Raw genomic sequence first — 18,848 nt, 5'->3', positions numbered from 1 at the left:
CAATTTCCGAGTGCTGTTGCACTTACCTGCTGTGCATCCTGATCCTTGGGGCAGCCTTCCCTGTTGACGCCTGAATCTCCCTCCCGCCGTCGCCGGACAAACGCGACCGCTGTGTGGGGGGAGACGCTTGGGAAACTACATCTCCCATGATCCTTGGCACCCCGGAAGTGCCGCATTTTCGCGCCCGAAGGCGCTACAAAACTGACGCCGCCCTCCGCCTCGCGGGACGCGCGCGGGCGGCGCCGGGCTAAGCCCGGGCAAAGGGCGGGCCCTCTGTGGCCCTCAGTGGACGGAAGAGGCCGGGCTGGGCCATCCCCCTTGAGTCTACATACGAAACAGGTAACTACTTCAAGCATGGGTAAACGCACTACGAAAACTACATGCACTGTTACTACCGCCCCTGTTGATTCGCCCACATCAATAGATGCATTGTTGGCCAATGCTCTCACTATGGTTACAAATGAGATCGCTGACACTGAACGTAGAATGTCTTTTGGATTCCCCACCACTACTACTACTGTGCCATGCTCACAATCACCTAAGGCTTTATCTAATCCGGACCTCCCCCTCTCCCCCATAGTAACAGTCGTTAAAACAAATAGTAACGTGGACACTCTAAGTATGACCACTGGAAAATCAAGTTTGCGGACTATTGTTGTAACAGACTGTCAAGCGGAGCCAGCACCAGACAAAATGCCACGCTCCAACAAACCTGTAAGAGAGAAACGTAAGAGAGGCCCAGTGAAAAGTATAGTAAATAAAAGGAAACAATTAGGTCGATGTAGAAATCAACCAACACCACAGAGTTTGTGGAACAAAGATAAAGCCAAAGATTGTGAAATAGTAACATCAAGTGCCAATGAGGACTCACTACTCTCGTCATTTCCATTGGATGAAGGACCCGAGAGACCTACTACTCTCACACAAAGATTAGAGTCACCAACCGCGGACAAAAGTATTTGTAGAGTCTCTATGTCATCCAAGGAGAGTAGCGTCAATACAGTCAGTACCCAGACTGAGGTCACCGATCAAAACTTTTTACTCAAATTCAATGGCAACTTGATAGAAACGATTGTTGATACTATTTTTAAACAAGTCGAAATTCAAATAGTCAAACAATTTAATACTGTTTTTAAGAGACTGGACAAAATCGAAAACCTTGTTAAAAAAGAGGAAATAAAAAGGAAAGGATCTATTAACTTAGACGTTGTTAGAGGTGATAAAATTATGAGTAAATTAGAAACTTTATGCAAGGATCTGAGGGAGGGGTATCAGAATGTCGCCACTGATTTCAGCCGTGTAAATAAGCAGGGTCTTACTGTTGATAAAATTGTGTCATCTAACATTACCTCTGCTAACATTTTACCTACATTGTCCACGGGTCCTGATCATGACCCCCCTGGTCTAGAAGGAACAATAACTGGTACCTCTATCCCGGATGCCAAGACCCCGCTAGTCCCCCGAACAGATAGGATAGGTATTACTCCGGAGGATACAAGGGCTGGCGGAGGCCCATTAGTAAGAAACAGACCTGCTAATAATTTAGGGCAGTTCCTCAACCTACCCCCAGAATCTTGCCCGTATGTTTTAGTGTTAGCTGGCGTACCTGCTCTGAAAGAAGGTCAAAGTGAGTCATGGGTACAACTACATAATAAATGCATTAATTGGCTGACAAAACATAGAGGGGCAAGATGGAACATATCAAATGAAATTATACTAACTCGTAGGGTAAGTTGGGTGGGGCCACAACAGAAAAATATTAGCGGGGATTGTATAGTGATTAACTTTAGACATCCGAACTTTGTGAAATATTTCATGGACACACGTAACACCTATGCCAGTACATCCACTACAATAAGCCTCCACCCTTTGGGGTATTTTTATAGGCCCCCCCAGAGACCAACTCAGACAGCCTCTTACACCGTCCCTATAGCTAATAGATTCTCCGCCTTATCGGACTTAGAAAGTTTAGACTGACAACCATCAACATTTCCCACCACGGTGGATAAGGTTGCTAGCACAGTACCATTGGATACGGTCAACTTTATACGCACCAATAAATCTTGTCCAGATAGATTAGTCCTACCACATGTAGCTTGTCCAGACTGTCCCATTATTCCTACTCCCTCTACCATTAGTCCATCAACTGACACTCTAAGCGTCATTAGTTGGAATATTGCAGGGCTCCCAGGTAAGATGAAAATCAAAGAATGGGTTACCTGGATAAGTAAGTTTGATGTGGTTATGTTACAGGAAACATGGTGTACATCTACCCAATTGTTGGAGGGTTTCTTTTGCCACAATCTTATTGTACCGACCCCTGCCTTGGGACGTCCAAGTGGCGGTCTATCTATCTGGGCAAAAATTTCTAAGGATACGAAAATTGAACCTCTAAATGTGGTTAGTAAAAATCTGGTAGCCGTTAAATATGCTGCAAGGGTAAAGATTTGTTTTATAAATTTTTATAATAATGATTTTGTCAACCATCCTAACCCCACCTTTTTAGAACTGTTTAAGTTTATCGATGATGTTGTGGATGGTGAAAAATACGGTTTATTCGATGGTATTTGTGTCGGCGGAGACTTTAATGCTCATATTTATACTACATCTCCGCCCTGTAGACGAGGCTCGGAATTATTGGATCTTTTACAATGTAGAGATCTAGATGATGTCATGGGCCATTTTGGAATTGATGAGGGAAAGGTACCGGCCCCCACGTATATTGGTCGTGGTTCTTCAACCACGATTGATCATATGTTTACCTCTCCCCCCCTTAGTGAAGTGTTAATTAAATCTAAGGTTGTCAGTAGCCCATACAGTGACCATCTACCATTAGTAATTCATCTTAAATCTATTAAAAAGCCTGTAGGTCTTTGTGAGGTCGGAGTTCAAAATATTAATGTATCGTCTGATAGACTAAGAATCATCTGGAGAGGGATTAATAACCGAGAGATCTTGACCAATGTAATTAAGAATAATCCCCTGTTGATTTCCAACTGTTTAACACTTGGTGGACCTGATATTACTAGATCCTTTTGTGATCTATGTGCAGCAATAAAAAGGGCTATTTCCAGACCGGTATTAGAACATAATACAAACACTCAAAGATGGTTTGATACCAATTGCTCCAGGGCTAATAGAGAACTTAGGAAAGCTCTTGAAGCTAAACCCCGAGATATTTCCCTTGTCAGTTCACTACGTTTTAAATATAAACAGGTTTTAAAAACAAGAACTGAAGAGCTCCTAATAAGCCATTGGGATAATCTCACCAAAACAACCGCCCTAAAAGACACCACCGGTTTCTGGAAAGAAGTAAAAAGTTTGAGAGCCCTGGGCTGTAATATCACCCCGATAAATTGTAATATCACAGGTGATTCATGGGTCAGCCATTTTTCTAAGCTCTATGCCACAGCTGGGAATTCTTCTGAGGACACTTTCCCAGATGATACTGTAGTCATTACACTAGAGGAGGTGGAGGAAGCCATCGCAAATAGTGCTGGCAACAAGGCCCCTGGCCCGGATGGTCTGTCCATCGACCAGATAAAATCAAATACATGGTTTTGGGCCCCCCTACTTTGTAATCTCTTTAATAATTTAGGTAAGGAATCTATCCCTCCCACATGGTCTTGCAGTACCATTGTGCCTATTTTTAAAAAGGGAAATAGGATGGACCCGGGGTGTTATCGTCCAATATCTTTGATCGACAACACCCTGAAGGTCCTTGGCAGGGTCTTGTTTGACAAAATAAGCACTTGGGCAGACGATAACTCCATCATCCACCGTTGCCAGCTCGGCTTTCGGAGCAAGCTTGGGACGGTGGAACAATGTCTAAACCTTAACCTCATAATGGCCAAATACACGAAAGCTAAACGATCTCCTCTGTATTTTGGCTTTATGGACCTAAGCTCAGCGTTTGATTTTGTTAATCGCTCTCGCTTGTGGTCCATTCTTTTAAATTATGGTTTGGACGAACCCCTAGTTCACTTTCTGGCCAATCTTCATCGCAACTTGAAAGCCCGAGTTCGTTTAAATAATGATGGTGAGGTTTCAAATTAGATTTTAATTAGCAAGGGGGTAAGACAGGGCTGTGTCTTGGCCCCCTTGCTTTTTATCTTATACATCAATGAATTAACTCATTCCCTGTGCAATTTGACAAAGGACGTTCCAATTATCAATAAGAAACCTATCCCGGCGTTACTCTACGCTGATGATGCGGTCCTTATGGGCCGCACTCCAAATGCTCTACGTATTTTAATAACGGGATTCGTTAATTATATGTCCGATCTTGGGCTGTGCACTAATTTTAATAAATCGTTTATCATGACTTGCGGCCCTAAAAATTATAAAATCCCAAAGATTGTGATAGGTCCAAACATCCTAAAAAGCACATGCACTTTCCCCTATCTGGGCCTTTTATTCTCTAATAGTGGTGCATGGCAACCACACGTGGCGATGGGGAGAAACAAACTCTCAAAATCAATTAATTCTATCACCTCCCTACGCCAACCGCGTCAGGCTGATGTGGTTCTTAGCCTATTACAAATTTATCGAACCCAATGTCTCCCAACTGGCACATATGGTGCAGAAGTTTGGGGGTTCTCAAACTGTAAACCAATACAGAGCGAAGAGAACAGATTTTGTCGAAAAATCCTGGGGGGAGTTATTAGCGCACCGACTTTTGTTTGTCACAATGAATTAAAATTAAAATTTGTTGAGGATTTTATTAGAGCAAGACCTGCATTATTTTGGCTAAGGATATGGCAAAACTCGGCAGCCTCATTGACTCGTGAGATTATTTTAGACTGTCTGAAAAGTGATAATGTAGCCCTAATCCCATGGATTAATGCGGTAGAGAGCAGCCTTAAGAGCGTCAATTACGGACACCTGTTCACATATCCAGATAGGATTGACGCCTCTCATAAAAATTTGGTGAGAAGAGCACTCTATCAGCATTTCCAGAATGAAAGGGAAAGAGCAGTTTTTGTGAAACTATCCACAGTCGACTATTTATCAATCCAGGAATCTCATATTGAATCCCCGATGTCCCCCCAGCCTTACTTATGTAAAAAACTGGGCAGATGGACCAGATGTTTATTATTTAGATTCAGGGACAGGAGCATTATAAATCTCATCTGCTTTCCACTGGGTTATACTAAAAATTTGGAAAAACTATATTGTCCTTGTGACCACGGTGGAACCCAGAGTATGCTCCATTTTATCTTCGGCTGTGGATTTTATATGAAATTCACAAAACATTATCTAATACCATATTGTAAGAAATATGATTTGCTTAGCCACAACCTTGCCTATAGACACTTTTTAATGCTAGGATCTGATGAATTAATTTTTAGAGTTAGTAGCTTCCTTAAAGCAATTGTATGCTCACGCAGGTCGTTGAAAATTGATTAGCTTTGTTAAATATTCACTTTGCACTTTAAAACATGTCTTGATGGAATTTAACATATTATTCAGTTGTATTATGCACAGCCCAGTTAGTAGGTTCCTGTGTTTTCATTGCTGTCTTTTTATAAATTATATTTTTATATGTAATGTCTGACGGCCCAAAATTGTAGTTTGATGTGTATTTTAAAATGTCTGTTTATGTGCTTTTATGGATGGTTTGTGAAATCCGAATAAAGTCTATTTGAATTGAATTGATTGACATAGTTGTGAATGGTGTATAAATGATTGGCTGATTTGAGCTAGCTGTAAGTCCCTTGGTCAGTGGTAAGACGCATAGCTAGGTTAAGTAACTCTTTTTTTTTTTTTTTTTACTAAGTGGGCCTGCAGCACTAGTTGTGCCTCCCACGGAGGTAGCTCTTCAGACTCACCAATGGGTTGCCATGGCGGAGCTTGTGTGTGCAGGTTACTGTAGGAAGCTGCCTTTGTGTATACTACACCAAAGTAAGATATGGGTGCCGATTACGATCCGGTAAAAACCGGGTACGAACCGTCGGACGGAGCACATTCCCCGTCCGACGCGTACCCGGTCGTCAAAATATACAAACATGGAATTACGATTCACACGGAAACACCTTTCCCGTACGAATCGTACAAAACCCCGACCGAACAAAATAAACCTACAAATGCGATCCGGAAAAGCGCCGACGTGACGTCGGGACGCACGCAGCCTGCCATTCACGAACCAGGAATTACGATTCGCACCGACGTCATCCCGCACGGAGAATATTTTCCGGCTGCCAAAAACTGGCAGGAAATCAGGACGACGCGAACAAGGAGGACCTGTACGCGACGGACAGACATGGACCCGAACCTACGTCTCATCCCGGCCCTCATAGCAGTCGACCTCCTCTACAGGTTACGACGCAGACGCCGCAGAAGGTCAGAACAACACCCATGGGCAAAGGGGGGGGGTGCCCAGAGACAGGAGGGGTGGGTGCCTATCACTCCCAGCAGTGCCCAGACACAGGAGGGGTGGGTGCAGAGTCCCCCCAGCAGTGCCCAGAGACAGGAGGGGTGGGTGCCTAACACTCCCAGCAGTGCCCATGGAACGCAAAGGGTGGAGTAGCCACAGATACCATGCCCACAAATGTCAGTCAGGTGCACAAAGACCCTGCAGTACATGTACCACATGTGTGCGAGGCTCGGAGTATACGCATGCATAGCGCCGAAAAGAAAACATGTCCACATGAAGTCATGTCAATAGTCCACACACACAAGTACTATGACTACCAAGGATGCCACGAATGATGCAGGTGGAGACATCGCTCTGCATGCATGTGCAAAGTTGAAGGAGTCCGTCACACACCCAGCTGATGTAGACACAGCTCAGCACCACATATTCGGAATACCCTGCAGGGAAGATGTCAGGGTACACAGAGGAAGGAATACACCTTGGGACAATTTCACCATGCAGCAACTGCGTACATGGACAGAGAAACCTAGCTAACACCGTGTGATGGCACACAGATACCAGGGTCCCCCCTATGACCAGCACACTACTACATTTCCCACACACCCAACACATGGTTACCACCCAAAATCAGGTCGCAGCCCCACCAACAGCAACATCAGAACAGCAGTAGTGTTCAAAGGAAACAAAAATGGCTTTAATCAGCATGATCTTGAATAGTGTGTTAGTAGAAAGTTCAATATTTACAAAGCCCATAGGGCAATCCATGAGTCACAGCTGGATGTGGGACACAGTGAGATGCATGTCCCCTAGCTTGCCTGCACAGTTACATTCCGTCGTCTTCCACAGGGGTGAGGGCATCATGTGGGGGGGAAGGAACAGACACCGCAGGGACAGGAGGGCGAAGGGTAGGCGACGTGGGTGCAGGGATGGAGGACTCCACCACAGGGGGTGGGGCAGGGCCAAAGGTGGATTCTAGGAGCGCGCTGCACACCTTGGCAAGGTCCTCCAGGGACTCCCCTGCACCCGAAGGAACCACAGGCCCCAAGGAGGTAGGGGGGGTCAGAGGGATGGGTTGCAGCGCCACTGGGGGAGGGTGTGGACAGGGGGGGGACTCAAGCACCCTGACCGTGGACTTCCTTGACCGCTTGCGGGGTGGTGTCACTGTGGGGCTCAGGGACAGAGCGGCCATGAAGGAGTCTTTGGGGGAGATGTGGCCAGGAGAGCTGAGGGGAGGGGATTTGGAGGGAGTGGATTGGGTGGAATGCGGACTCCCACTCTGGCTGCGTGTCACACGTTTGCCCCCCGACCCAGTGGGTGTACCTACTACACCCTGTGTGTGCGTGTCAGGAGGTGTGCGGCGGACCTTCCCTGCTGGTGTGGTGCCTGTGTCTGTTGTGGTGGGTGCATGCTGACGTCTGGGTGTATGTGGGACAGGCATGGGAGTGGGAAGTGTGGAAGGGGCAGGGGTAGGGGGTGGGACGTAGCGCTGCAGGAGACCCACTGCTGCAGTCAGTGTGGAGTCTATGGACCTCAGCAAGTTGCGTTGGTCAGCCTGCGATAAATGAATGCCCTCCAAGTATGCCTCCATGTTGTTGAGGACCTGGCTGTGGGCATGGAGGACATTAAGGATCGCAGTCTGACCAACCTGCAACTGCCGCTGGATGTCCACAGACTCGGCATTGGCGGCAGCAGTGGAGACAGGGGCAGGGGGTGCGGTGCCTGGCAGGAAGGAGACATGCGGTGACTGGACACGCTGGGAAGGGACACGAGCACGTGGGAGGCGGCTGATGCCAATGGAGGGGGCAGTGCGAGATGTAGGGCTGCTGTCAGATGGTGGTGCAGATGGAGATCATCCTCGGACCCGTCAGCTTCATACTCTGTTGTGCCAGTCGACAGGTCCCCGGCTTCACTCTCCTCCGCCTCAGTCCCACTCTATGTGCCAGCCACGATGTCACCGCTGTCACTGGTGCTCGGTCCCTCTGCGCCGTCTGTGTCCATGTCTCCCTCCGTGTCCCCCGACGATGCTGTGGGCAGGGTGAAGAGACAGAAATTAATCATACACCTGTATACATATGTCACATGAGTCCAATCTACTTAGGTTACAGTGCATAGCCTGAAACAAAAGAAGAGTTACAACTACAAAACAAGGTACATATGTAGGCCCTGCAAGACACAGTTGTTTGACCCACCATGCCACGGAAAAACTATGGAGAGCATGACACAATAGCAAATGAGATGACATGGAATTTTGACTGAGGAGCAAGGCCCTGGGGACAATCCAGCACTGCATCTGCACCACACAGCGTGGCAGGAAATAGGGATGAGCAGGGACCATAGCCAGGAACTAGAGGCACATGCAGCATAGGTAATACTGATAACATGCCCACCCTGACTGGCACACTGCACCTTGAGTGTATGTCCAGACAAACATCACACACTGGCCAGTCCTAGCAAGGAGATTTCAGGTCTTGACATGTAGGCCATGACCGCACCACCCACCCCCTACATGAGACAATTCTTTGGAGATACAGGAAGCACGTACATCTCTTAATCTGGGTGAAATACACATGGGATGCAAAAATTCAATATTGCACACAAAATACACAAGGTGCGCCTGTCCAAATAATCATGTACAAATGGGCATCATCAGATGATTGTAACAAGACACACAGGCAATGGCCACCGTGAGTATGTACTGGGAAAATCAGGTCAGGCTGGACAGTGGACACTTGTACTACATTTCACGTCAATATACATGGTGCCAGGGGACAATGGCACAGAGCACAACCTATGCTGTAGATACAGAGATTTTCGACATTTTCGGATTACACACATGATACCTAGGTAAAGATGCCCCTGGGGACAGTAGTGGCCACACAACTCCATGCTCCTGAATGGGAATGACTGCAACACACGCTAACATCCCTGCACTATGCGTACCGCACACTCATGCACATCATGTCACAGGCCACCACATAGGACATGCGTGCTGGAAGGCCTCGCACTTGAGAGATTAACTCCCATGTCTGGACTCGGCATTAGTGCCAACTGACATGGAACCCACAAGTCCAGAACTGGACAGGGCACAGGCAAGGTCCCAAAACCTGTTACACACCACCCCCACACATGATGCTGCAGGCATACTACACTTGGAGAAGGTGCCAGGCTACATAACCTTGTGACGGAGTGACTACACACAGACCAGGGAACACATTGCAAGGAGGGGAAGGGAGGCAGGAGAGCACTGCAATACTGTGGGTAACAGGATCTGCACAGCACCATAAAACCCTGGCAGTGTATCCATGGAACAGTGCACGTACAAATGCTGGTGAAACACAACAAACACACATGTACCTACCCCCTTCCTGCTGCTGCATCTCCTGTAGCCACCTGTCCAAGTCTGGAAAGACCACCGCCAGCACACGCTTGTGGATGTGGGAGAGACGGCGGCGCCCGCGGTTCTTATGGCTCTCAGGTGAGTCCCCCAGCAGGACCCGTGCGATCCTCCGCGTCCAGCACCGGATATCCTGCCAGCGTTTCCTCACCTGGGACAGGCGCCGCTTCCGACCATCCGCACTCCTCACGGCGCTGACGGCGGTCAGCCATATGTGCTCCTTGGCAGAGGCGTCTACCTGTGAGGATGAACAAGTGACACTACATCAATACACCTGGCACATGTCGCAGAGACACATATTAGAACACATTTGCTGTTTACAACAAGGCATAGTATGCATCCAACGCATTGCACCTTTGTCATAGGGACATGATCCTCTGGGGAAGGCCAAAAGCAGTACGTGCCATTGAAAGGACACAGGTGGAATGAGGGCAACTACACAATCAATGATCCAGGCTCACACTGTGCATCACACCCACCCCTCCTGTCTCTGGGCACTGCTGGGAGTGATAGGCACCCACCCCTCCTGTCTCTGGGCACTGCTGGGAGTGATAGGCACCCACCCCTCACATGTCTGGGCACTGCTTGGAGTGATAGGCACCCACCCCTCCTGTCTCTGGGCACTGCTGGGGGGACTCTGCACACACCCCTCCTGTCTCTGGGCACTGCTGGGAGACATCAGGCATTCCCCCCCTGGGACCCCCCTACAGTATATAGCATGTGTGTCACACCTGGACACAATGGCAGAAGTCACAGTCACAAAAAAGGGACACAGTCTGTGCCAGTGGACACTGCACTCACCTGATAACCTGGTCGCCCCTACAGCATGGGGTACTGTGGGAGGATCACATCCACCAAAGCCATGTTCTCCTCCAGGGTGAATGGCTGTGACCTCTCCACAGCCCTTGACATGGTTCCAGGGAATCAGTAGCAGCAGCTGGGTCGTGGAATACAGAGATGTGCAGGCAAGTGCTCCCTCATGGGACCTGGCTGCCTTATATCTGCCTTGCTGGCCCATTTCATGCACAGGAGTGCAGAGTGATTGGTCACTCACATTTGCATCCTATGTTTCCTCCAATCCCTTCAAACCTAGCAGTCAGTGGGTTCTTATTCTGTTTTTTTCTTCAGCATGATGTCAACCCCACAAACACATTGCAACAAAGTAGATTAATTCCAACTGACTTCTGCTGTGCACCTTCCAGAACAAAATCAAAGTTTAAACTTGGTCTCCATGACAACCAGCATGCATGTAGGCCTTAATACTTGTCCCTCATGTGTCCCCTATGTAATTTTGAGCTTCACACACAGGTACGGTGCGTTCCGGGGCCCTAGGGCACCCCAAATGCATAGCAACGGCCCGTACACACGTGCCTACGTTCACTTTCACTATGGGTGTCCTCGCGTATGCGTACTCGTAGTGGTACGGCCCGTACACACGCCTGTACGCTCCCTATCACTATGGGTGTCCTCGCGTATGCGTACTCGTAGTGGTACGGCCCGTACACACGCCTGTACGCTCCCTATCACTATGGGTGTCCTCGCGTATGCGTACTCGTGGTGGTACGGCCCGTACACACGCCTGTACGCTCCCTATCACTATGGGTGTCCTCGCGTATGCGTACTCGTAGTGGTACGGCCCGTACACGCGCCTGTACGCTCACTATCACTACGTGTACGCATACGCGAGGACACCCATAGTGATAGGGAGCGTACAGGCGTGTGTACGGGCCGTACCACTACGAGTACGCATACGCGAGGACACCCATAGTGATAGTGAGCGTACAGGCGTGTGTACGGGCCGTACCACTATGAGTACGCATACGCGAGGACACCCATAGTGAAAGTGAACGTAGGCACGCGTGTACGGGCCGTACCACTATGAGTGTTCTTGCGTATGCGTACTCGTAGTGGTACGGACCGTACACATGCCTGTACGCTCACCATCACGATAGGTACACATACGGCAGCACTCCCATAGTGATACGGGAAGGTACACAGGCCCTCTTAGCAGAAGTACGGTGTTTTTCACACATCACAGTGGTGACAGGCAGCACACAGGAAGGAATAGGGCTGACATACTTGTCCATGGATGGACATCAAGGCATTGTCTGGGCAGTACTACATGTGTGGGGCACAGGTGTGAAAGGCTGTGATGTGGCACAATACTCCTGAGTGGAGAAGGCACCAGATGTATGATGAGATGTGTACATATGTAATGTGTGATGGTGCAATGTGTGCCAGGCATGCCCTTGACTCCTTTGACATGTGTGCATGTCGTACTGCACACTTGGCATGAGCGTCACTGGCATGGCACGGACAACAACACACGCACGTGTCCCCTGAGGCCCGGTACAGGGGTTACCACACCTGACATGTCACTACCCACGGTGCACGATGTGACTATGTCATGTATGTGTGGGGGGTTCACATTAGGTAGATGTTTGAGCTCCCTCAAAAGCTGCAGCCGTTGCAGCAACCAACATGTGTCTGTGTGTAGATGGCCATGGCACACTGTTCCGGACACCACGCCACATGTGGTATCGGATGTGAGGTGCGTATGTATGCATGGGACACGGAGTAGCGTAACAAGGACATGTCTGCATCCTCTCTATGAATGTGTGGTGAGTCGTGACATGTGCACCTTCATGGCAAGGTGTGTGGGCTGTCCTAGTGTAATGTCATGTGACCTGTGGCTCTAGTGTTCCGCTACTAGTCTCTGCAATCGACATCCTACTTCTGCTGATGTGTGGGTGTATGTCACTCCTGTCTTGCGTCTGGCTGTTCACTTGCACTTGGACACAGCTAATCCCATGCCATGGCATGTGGAGGTTCTCAATCTGCGTGTGTAGCTGGGTCTTGGTAGGAGTGTCACCTGCCAGCCATACGTGTCCAGGGCATGTGGCACATACCTGACTCCGTATGTCGCATATGTGTATAGACAGATTAACATGTGCTCAGGACAAATTATTTGTTGTTGTGGTGCACTCACTCTTCCTTGTCACTTCCAAATTACTGCAGAGCGCCGCCTCTTCCCCGACCAATTCCGAACTTGGCTGCCATGCGGGAGAATGATTGTATCCGGTGCTACCGCTTCCCCCAATGGTTGATTCTGGATTTGACGGCGAGACTGGCACCACACCTGCAACCGCTGCACAGGTATCCTACGGCACTGACACCCAAGCTGAAGGTAATGGCAGCCCTACATTTTCTAGCCACGGGTACCTTTCAAAATACCATAGCTCATGTTGGTGGCATGTCCCAGAGCATGTTCTGCCGTGTGCTGCATGATTTCTTAGAGGCCATGTTGATTCACCTGGATGACTTCATACATTTTCCTACCCCTGAAATGTTGACTGGGGTCAAGCGTGGATTCTATGCCCTGGGAGGGATGCCCCATGTCATTGGGTCCATAGATGGGACACATGTTGCTTTGGTACCACCACACGCACAGGAGGTAGCGTACCGGAATCGCAAGCACTACCACTCCATCAATGCCCTTGTGGTGTGTCTGTCCAACGTGGTGATTTCACATGTCTGTGCTTGTTTCCCAGGATCAGCACACGATGCCTACATCATGAGGCGTAGCAGGATGCCTGAAATGATGACGCAGCTGCGCAACGAACGAGCATGTGTTGTTGGTGGGTACAGTCTGTCTGTCCTGTATTTTGCGTAGACTTCCAGCACGACCGCTTCTCCTGTTCTAACGATGTCCATGTGCTTCCCATGTAGGGGACGCTGGCTATCCCAACATGCCATGGCTGATCACACCTCTCCGCAACCCCATCACGCCGGCCCAGCTCCGCTACAACACCGCCCATGGCCGGACAAGGCGAGTGATAGAGAGGACGTTTGGCCTGCTGAAGAGCCGATTCAGGTGCCTACACAAGACCGGCGGCGCACTCCCATATGCCCCGGCGAAGGTCTGCAAAATCTTCATGGTCTGCTGCATGCTGCACAACATGGCAGTTGAGAAAGCTGTGCCACTCATCCTGGATCAAGATGACGAGGACCATCCACCCGTGGAGGACGAAGGGCTTGGCAATGGGGCTAGTGATGTGGAGGATGTGGAGCCGCAAGAGGACATCCGGACTCGGCTCATACGCGACTTCTTTGCTTAGTGGTGAGTACCAGTGTCTGAGTGTGCACGCATTGGTCCCCGTGTGGCATGTGTTGTGATGTGTGTCTCCACCTGCATGTATGGCACGTGAGTCAGAGGTGTGTGTGGGTGTGTCACTGGAGTGATGGTGCCAGTGATGGTTGTATTTCCCCAGTCATAATTGTGACCTAGCATGTTGTCATCCATACATGTGTCGAGTAAATGCACATGCAAGTGGCTGTGCTTTTTGTGGCTGACTTCTTGTGTGTCTCTCTTCCCCAGGTACTTGCGCATGCCGTCTTCTGCTTGCATTGTTGTGGCACTGCTATTCCTCATGGACACGTCATCGTGTGCTGACTCAGCGTTACAGGCACGGACACGTTTGGAAGTCTCCTTAGGGTAAGGGATGCATCAGGGGTGTATTGGGTGTGGCAGTTGTTCACGATGTATGCACACTGCCCCTGTCGATGTTTGGTTCCTCTGCAGCCATGTTGCATCACCATGGTACACATGACATGCAGCTGGGTACACCTGAATAGATGGTCAGACTTGTTGACAGTCATCAGTGATGGGATAGTGGATTGTGATGATGGCATCAATGTGTGTAACACTGCCCTCGGACACATACGGTTTGCATTGGCTTGACATGCTGTGGGACTTCCACATCAGCGGATCAATGGTGTATGGCAGGCTCTCTGTGAGCAGCTGTGGGTGTTTAGCTGTTAGCCGACACTTGTGTGCCAGTTCCATGGCTATCACGCATTTGTGCTGCAGAAGGGGGGTGCCAGTGTTGGACCCACATGTTACTCCACATGAAGTGTTCATGTGTACTTCAAGTTGCCTCTGCAATCCCGAAAACATGACTAATAAAGGTGTCCCTATGCCTCCAAGGTGCCTCTTCTCAGTCAATGCTGGTGTGTTGCCACGGTGCATCCAGCATGTCTGGCATGGTTTTCCCTGATAGTGGCTATGTGTCTATGTGTCGAGTAGCAAGATGCAAGCTGTGTGTGTGGGATGAGACTGTGTATTGTGCATGATGTCCATGACTGTGTGGGTATTGTGACATGTGCCATCCCCATGCATCCAACGTTGGCCAGGCCCCCATTATCTGCATCCACCGGACTCAAGCTTGCAGGACATGGTTCTGCCACCTGTCTACACATACCTGGGTGCCCCCCAGGACACTGGACATGATCCCTGACCTCTGCGCATGACTGTTGCTGTACTCAATATGTCTGTCAGCACGGTTGTGCGGCCACCCCCTCAGCTGGTTGGGCCCATCACGGGTGTGTATGGTGCTCCATGTCTGTCTTGCCTAATACACTGTGACCCGTGTGTCCTGTGCCAGACTCAGGCCCCAGGGTGTGGATGGTTGAAGTCAAAAGAGAACTCAGGCATGTTTAGACTTTACAAGACACATGTAAGGTAATAATGCAACCAGCAGGCATCTTCTCTTCATAGTGTGACTTTTTATTTTAGTGGGGGGGGGGGGGGTATGACATGAGGGGCTTTCCAGGTGTTTGGAATCCAAAGTTCAGTAGGGGAGTTGGTGTCCTTGCCATTTGAAATCCTTGCCACAGTCTTTGTCAACATTGGTCAGACAGTGACCAGCAAGGCCATGTGGCAGAGAATGTCTTTTGATGCTGTGCTGCTGTTGCTCCAGTGGGCCAGGTGCCAGGCCAGGTGTCCTGGGAGATGGTGCTGTAGCGCCGACCCTCACGGTCTTTTCCGTGGACGACCCGCCCTACTGCGGGGACCCTCAGAAGCAGGCCATGACGATGTTTGGGATGCTCCATCGGATGTTTCCTCCTCCTCCTCCTGATCCCTCCCTGTGGGTGGTGATGTTCTACGCCTTCTGGCACAGGGAGGGTTGCACATGTTGTCGGCCATCCGACGGAGTGTATCGTGAATTCCCGTGTACGCCGTCACAAGCTCAGCCTGTCCGTCCTCCATCCTCCGTTGGTGTTGCAGTAGACAGGCATGTAGCTCCGCATGTTGCTGGGCCTGCTGGGTCTTGATCCCCTCGAGGACGGACACAACCTGGGCCAGGCCCGTGGTGTCCTGCCGGTATGTGTCCAGGATGTTTCGGACATGGGAATATACCGGATCCCCAGCCAACTGGTCAGGCTGGCGCCTCCGCCGTCCTCCACTCCCACCACCCCTGCCCACTTGCACCTGGCCTGCCCTTGTGGGCACATCGGGTCTCCGGGACCCCTGAGGGGTGGCATTGGCGTTGTCGCCTGCCTCCTCCTGGGTGCCCGGGACACCGTGTCCCTCCTGGCCAGCCTGGCTACTTTGTGGTGGTGGGGCAGGGATCCTGGGTGTCTCCTGGGATGTGGCAGGAGTGGGGGTGGTGGTTGGCCCCGTTGTACCTGACGCAGGTGCTGCAGGTGGTTGGACACCAGAGGGGCCAGGTTGGTCGGGGTCGTCCACAGAGTGGTGAGAGTCGTCGCTGCCGGTGGGATCGGCCTCCCGCAGAGCCGGGTCCTGTGAGTCTTCCCCCCCAGTGTTGGGGGGTGAACCACGAGGTTGACCTGTGTGTGAGAGAGACAATGTTAATTTTGTTCCATGCAACATCCATGTTTCATCAGTTTCAAAGTTGGAACATTTCCTCTGGGAATTTGGATCTGTCTTGCATTCCACTCACAGTGCACTTGTGCATGGGTGTGTCCCTTGGGCACAGCTTTGGCGCCTTTAACTATGTGTGGCACAGTCTTACTTGCTGCGTCAAGTGTGACTGCAGTCAGCAGTGGAGTGGGCAGGTGTGGCGAGCCGTGCATTGGCGCCTTCCGTGTTGCACTGTACGTGGGCACATGAAGTAGTTACACACACTTATATGATGCATGTAGCTGTCGTTGTGCTCGTGCACAGGTTGTGACATGGCCCTGTGTTTTGCCATGGAGGAGAGGGGGGGTGCTGGCACTGGCCACCCGTGTCTACATGCACGCAGTCCACCTGCTGACGAGCAGACATTCCCACACACCACATGGCTGATTTGCTCTCCCTGTGTCTCCCTCCCTCTCTGTCCCCCTCTCCCTCCCTCCGTGTGTCAGCCTCCTCCCTCTGTCCGTGTCCCTGTGTCTCCCTCCCTCTCTGTCCCCCTCTCCCTCCCTCTGTGTGTCAGCCTCCTCCCTCTGTCCGTGTCCCTGTGTCTCCCTCCCTCTCTGTCCCCCTCTCCCTCCCTCCGTGTGTCAGCCTCCTCCCTCTGTCCGTGTCCCTGTGTCTCCCTCCCTCTCTGTCCCCCTCTCCCTCCCTCCGTGTGTCAGCCTCCTCCCTCTGTCCGTGTCCCTGTGTCTCCCTCCCTCTCTGTCCCCCTCTCCCTCCCTCTGTGTGTCAGCCTCCTCCCTCTGTCCGTCTCCCTGTGTCTCCCTCCCTCTCTGTCCCCCTCTCCCTCCCTCTCTGTCCCCCTCTCCCTCCCTCTGTGTGTCACCCTCTGTCACCTCAGCCCAGCTTCCTGGGCACACACTGTTAGCAGATCTTTGAATGGCCCTTGGCTTGTTGATGTGAGTTTGTTTCTGATCTCCAGGCACCCTTTGGGTGTAGTGTGTGTCTCTGCGCTGCTGCTGTGGTGGTGTGTGCTGCCACTCTTTCACAATGTTGGCTGTTCATTAGCTGCTGTCATGTGCAAAACAGTGCCTTCACCCCCATGTGTTAATGCAAGGCGTCCGCCATTTGCTGGCGAGTCTTTCCTGTGTGGGGACACAGTGTTTGTCTGGCTGTGACCTAGGCCATATGGGCAGAGGGCATTGTTGTCTGCTTCTGAGTTGCACTATGTGATTCTTTGGGCCCACCCTCCCGCCATCCGGGTTACCGTGTCATGTGTTGGTGTCTTCTGTGGCCTGTGACTTGACATTGTCCAGCTGGGTGCATGGGGCATGGTGGCGCCAGTGGCATGTGCGTGTTCATGGAGTGTGGTTGAGTCATGCGATAGCTTGGGGTGGTTGCGTGCCTGTTTGTGAGTTTGGTTGTGGATGACGTTCCCCCCATGTGAGGTGCGTTGTTTGTGTACTCACCCGGGTCTCGGAGTCCTCCTAATCCTGCGACTGCCTCCACCGGCAGTATGGCCATCACCCTCTCCTCCCAGGGATGGTAGTGTACGGGTCTGCGGGACGGCCCTCCTCCAGTGACGTTGGCCTGGTTGTGTTCATCCGTCATCTTGGCTCGGACCCTCCTCCGCAGATCGTACCACCTGGCTTGGCATTCCTGCTTGTTCCTTCTGGTGTCCGCAACAGCATTCACAGCATCGACGATGGTCTGCCACATGGCTGTTTTTTCTGAAATGCTGGTCTGTCTGACCAATGTTCCAAAGAGCTGTGGCTCGACTCTGAGGATTTCATCGACAAGGACCTCCAACTCTCGGTTACTGAACTTTGGATTCTTCTTAGTGGGCATGGTGAGGGGTGTGGGTGTGGATGGTGGGGGGGGAGGTGTGGATGGTTGTGGTGTGTGAGTGTGGTTGTGCAGGTGTGTGTGTGAATGTGATGAGGGGGTGTTTGTGAAGGTGGTTGTGTGAAGGTGTGCAAGTGTAAGGTGTGGTGAAGCTTCTAGTTTGGTGCTGTAGGTTGTCTGTGGGGTCTGGCAGCAGTGAGTCTGTTGCAAAGGCTCATGGTTTGTGTGTGTGGGCCATTTTTATTGGTCCATTGGTGGGTGTGGCTGTGTTTGAAGTTTGGGTGGGTGTGTTATAAGGAGTGGTGGTGTTTTGGGCCTCTGTTTGTTTTTGGCAGTTGCAGGTTCAGTGAATGTGTTGTTTTGGTAGTTGTTGGACATGTTTTGTGGCTTTGTGCCATTCGAATGGTGTATTCTTGTGTCGTTTTGGTTTGTCCTGGTTGTGTACGTGCGTTTTTTGGCATGTATACGGTGTGTACATGGCCCATTTTGTTGTACAGTGCTGTCCTTGTGTGTGGCTTGGTACGAGTCGTACATTCGGTTGTGATGTTGGGGCCTGGGGTGCGCTCCGTCCTTAGGATGTTGTGGTGGGGGTA

Source organism: Triturus cristatus, chromosome 6 (assembly GCF_964204655.1).
Source record: "Triturus cristatus chromosome 6, aTriCri1.1, whole genome shotgun sequence".
Taxonomy (NCBI): Eukaryota; Metazoa; Chordata; class Amphibia; order Caudata; family Salamandridae; genus Triturus; species Triturus cristatus.
Note: the sequence above shows the minus strand (reverse complement) of the source record.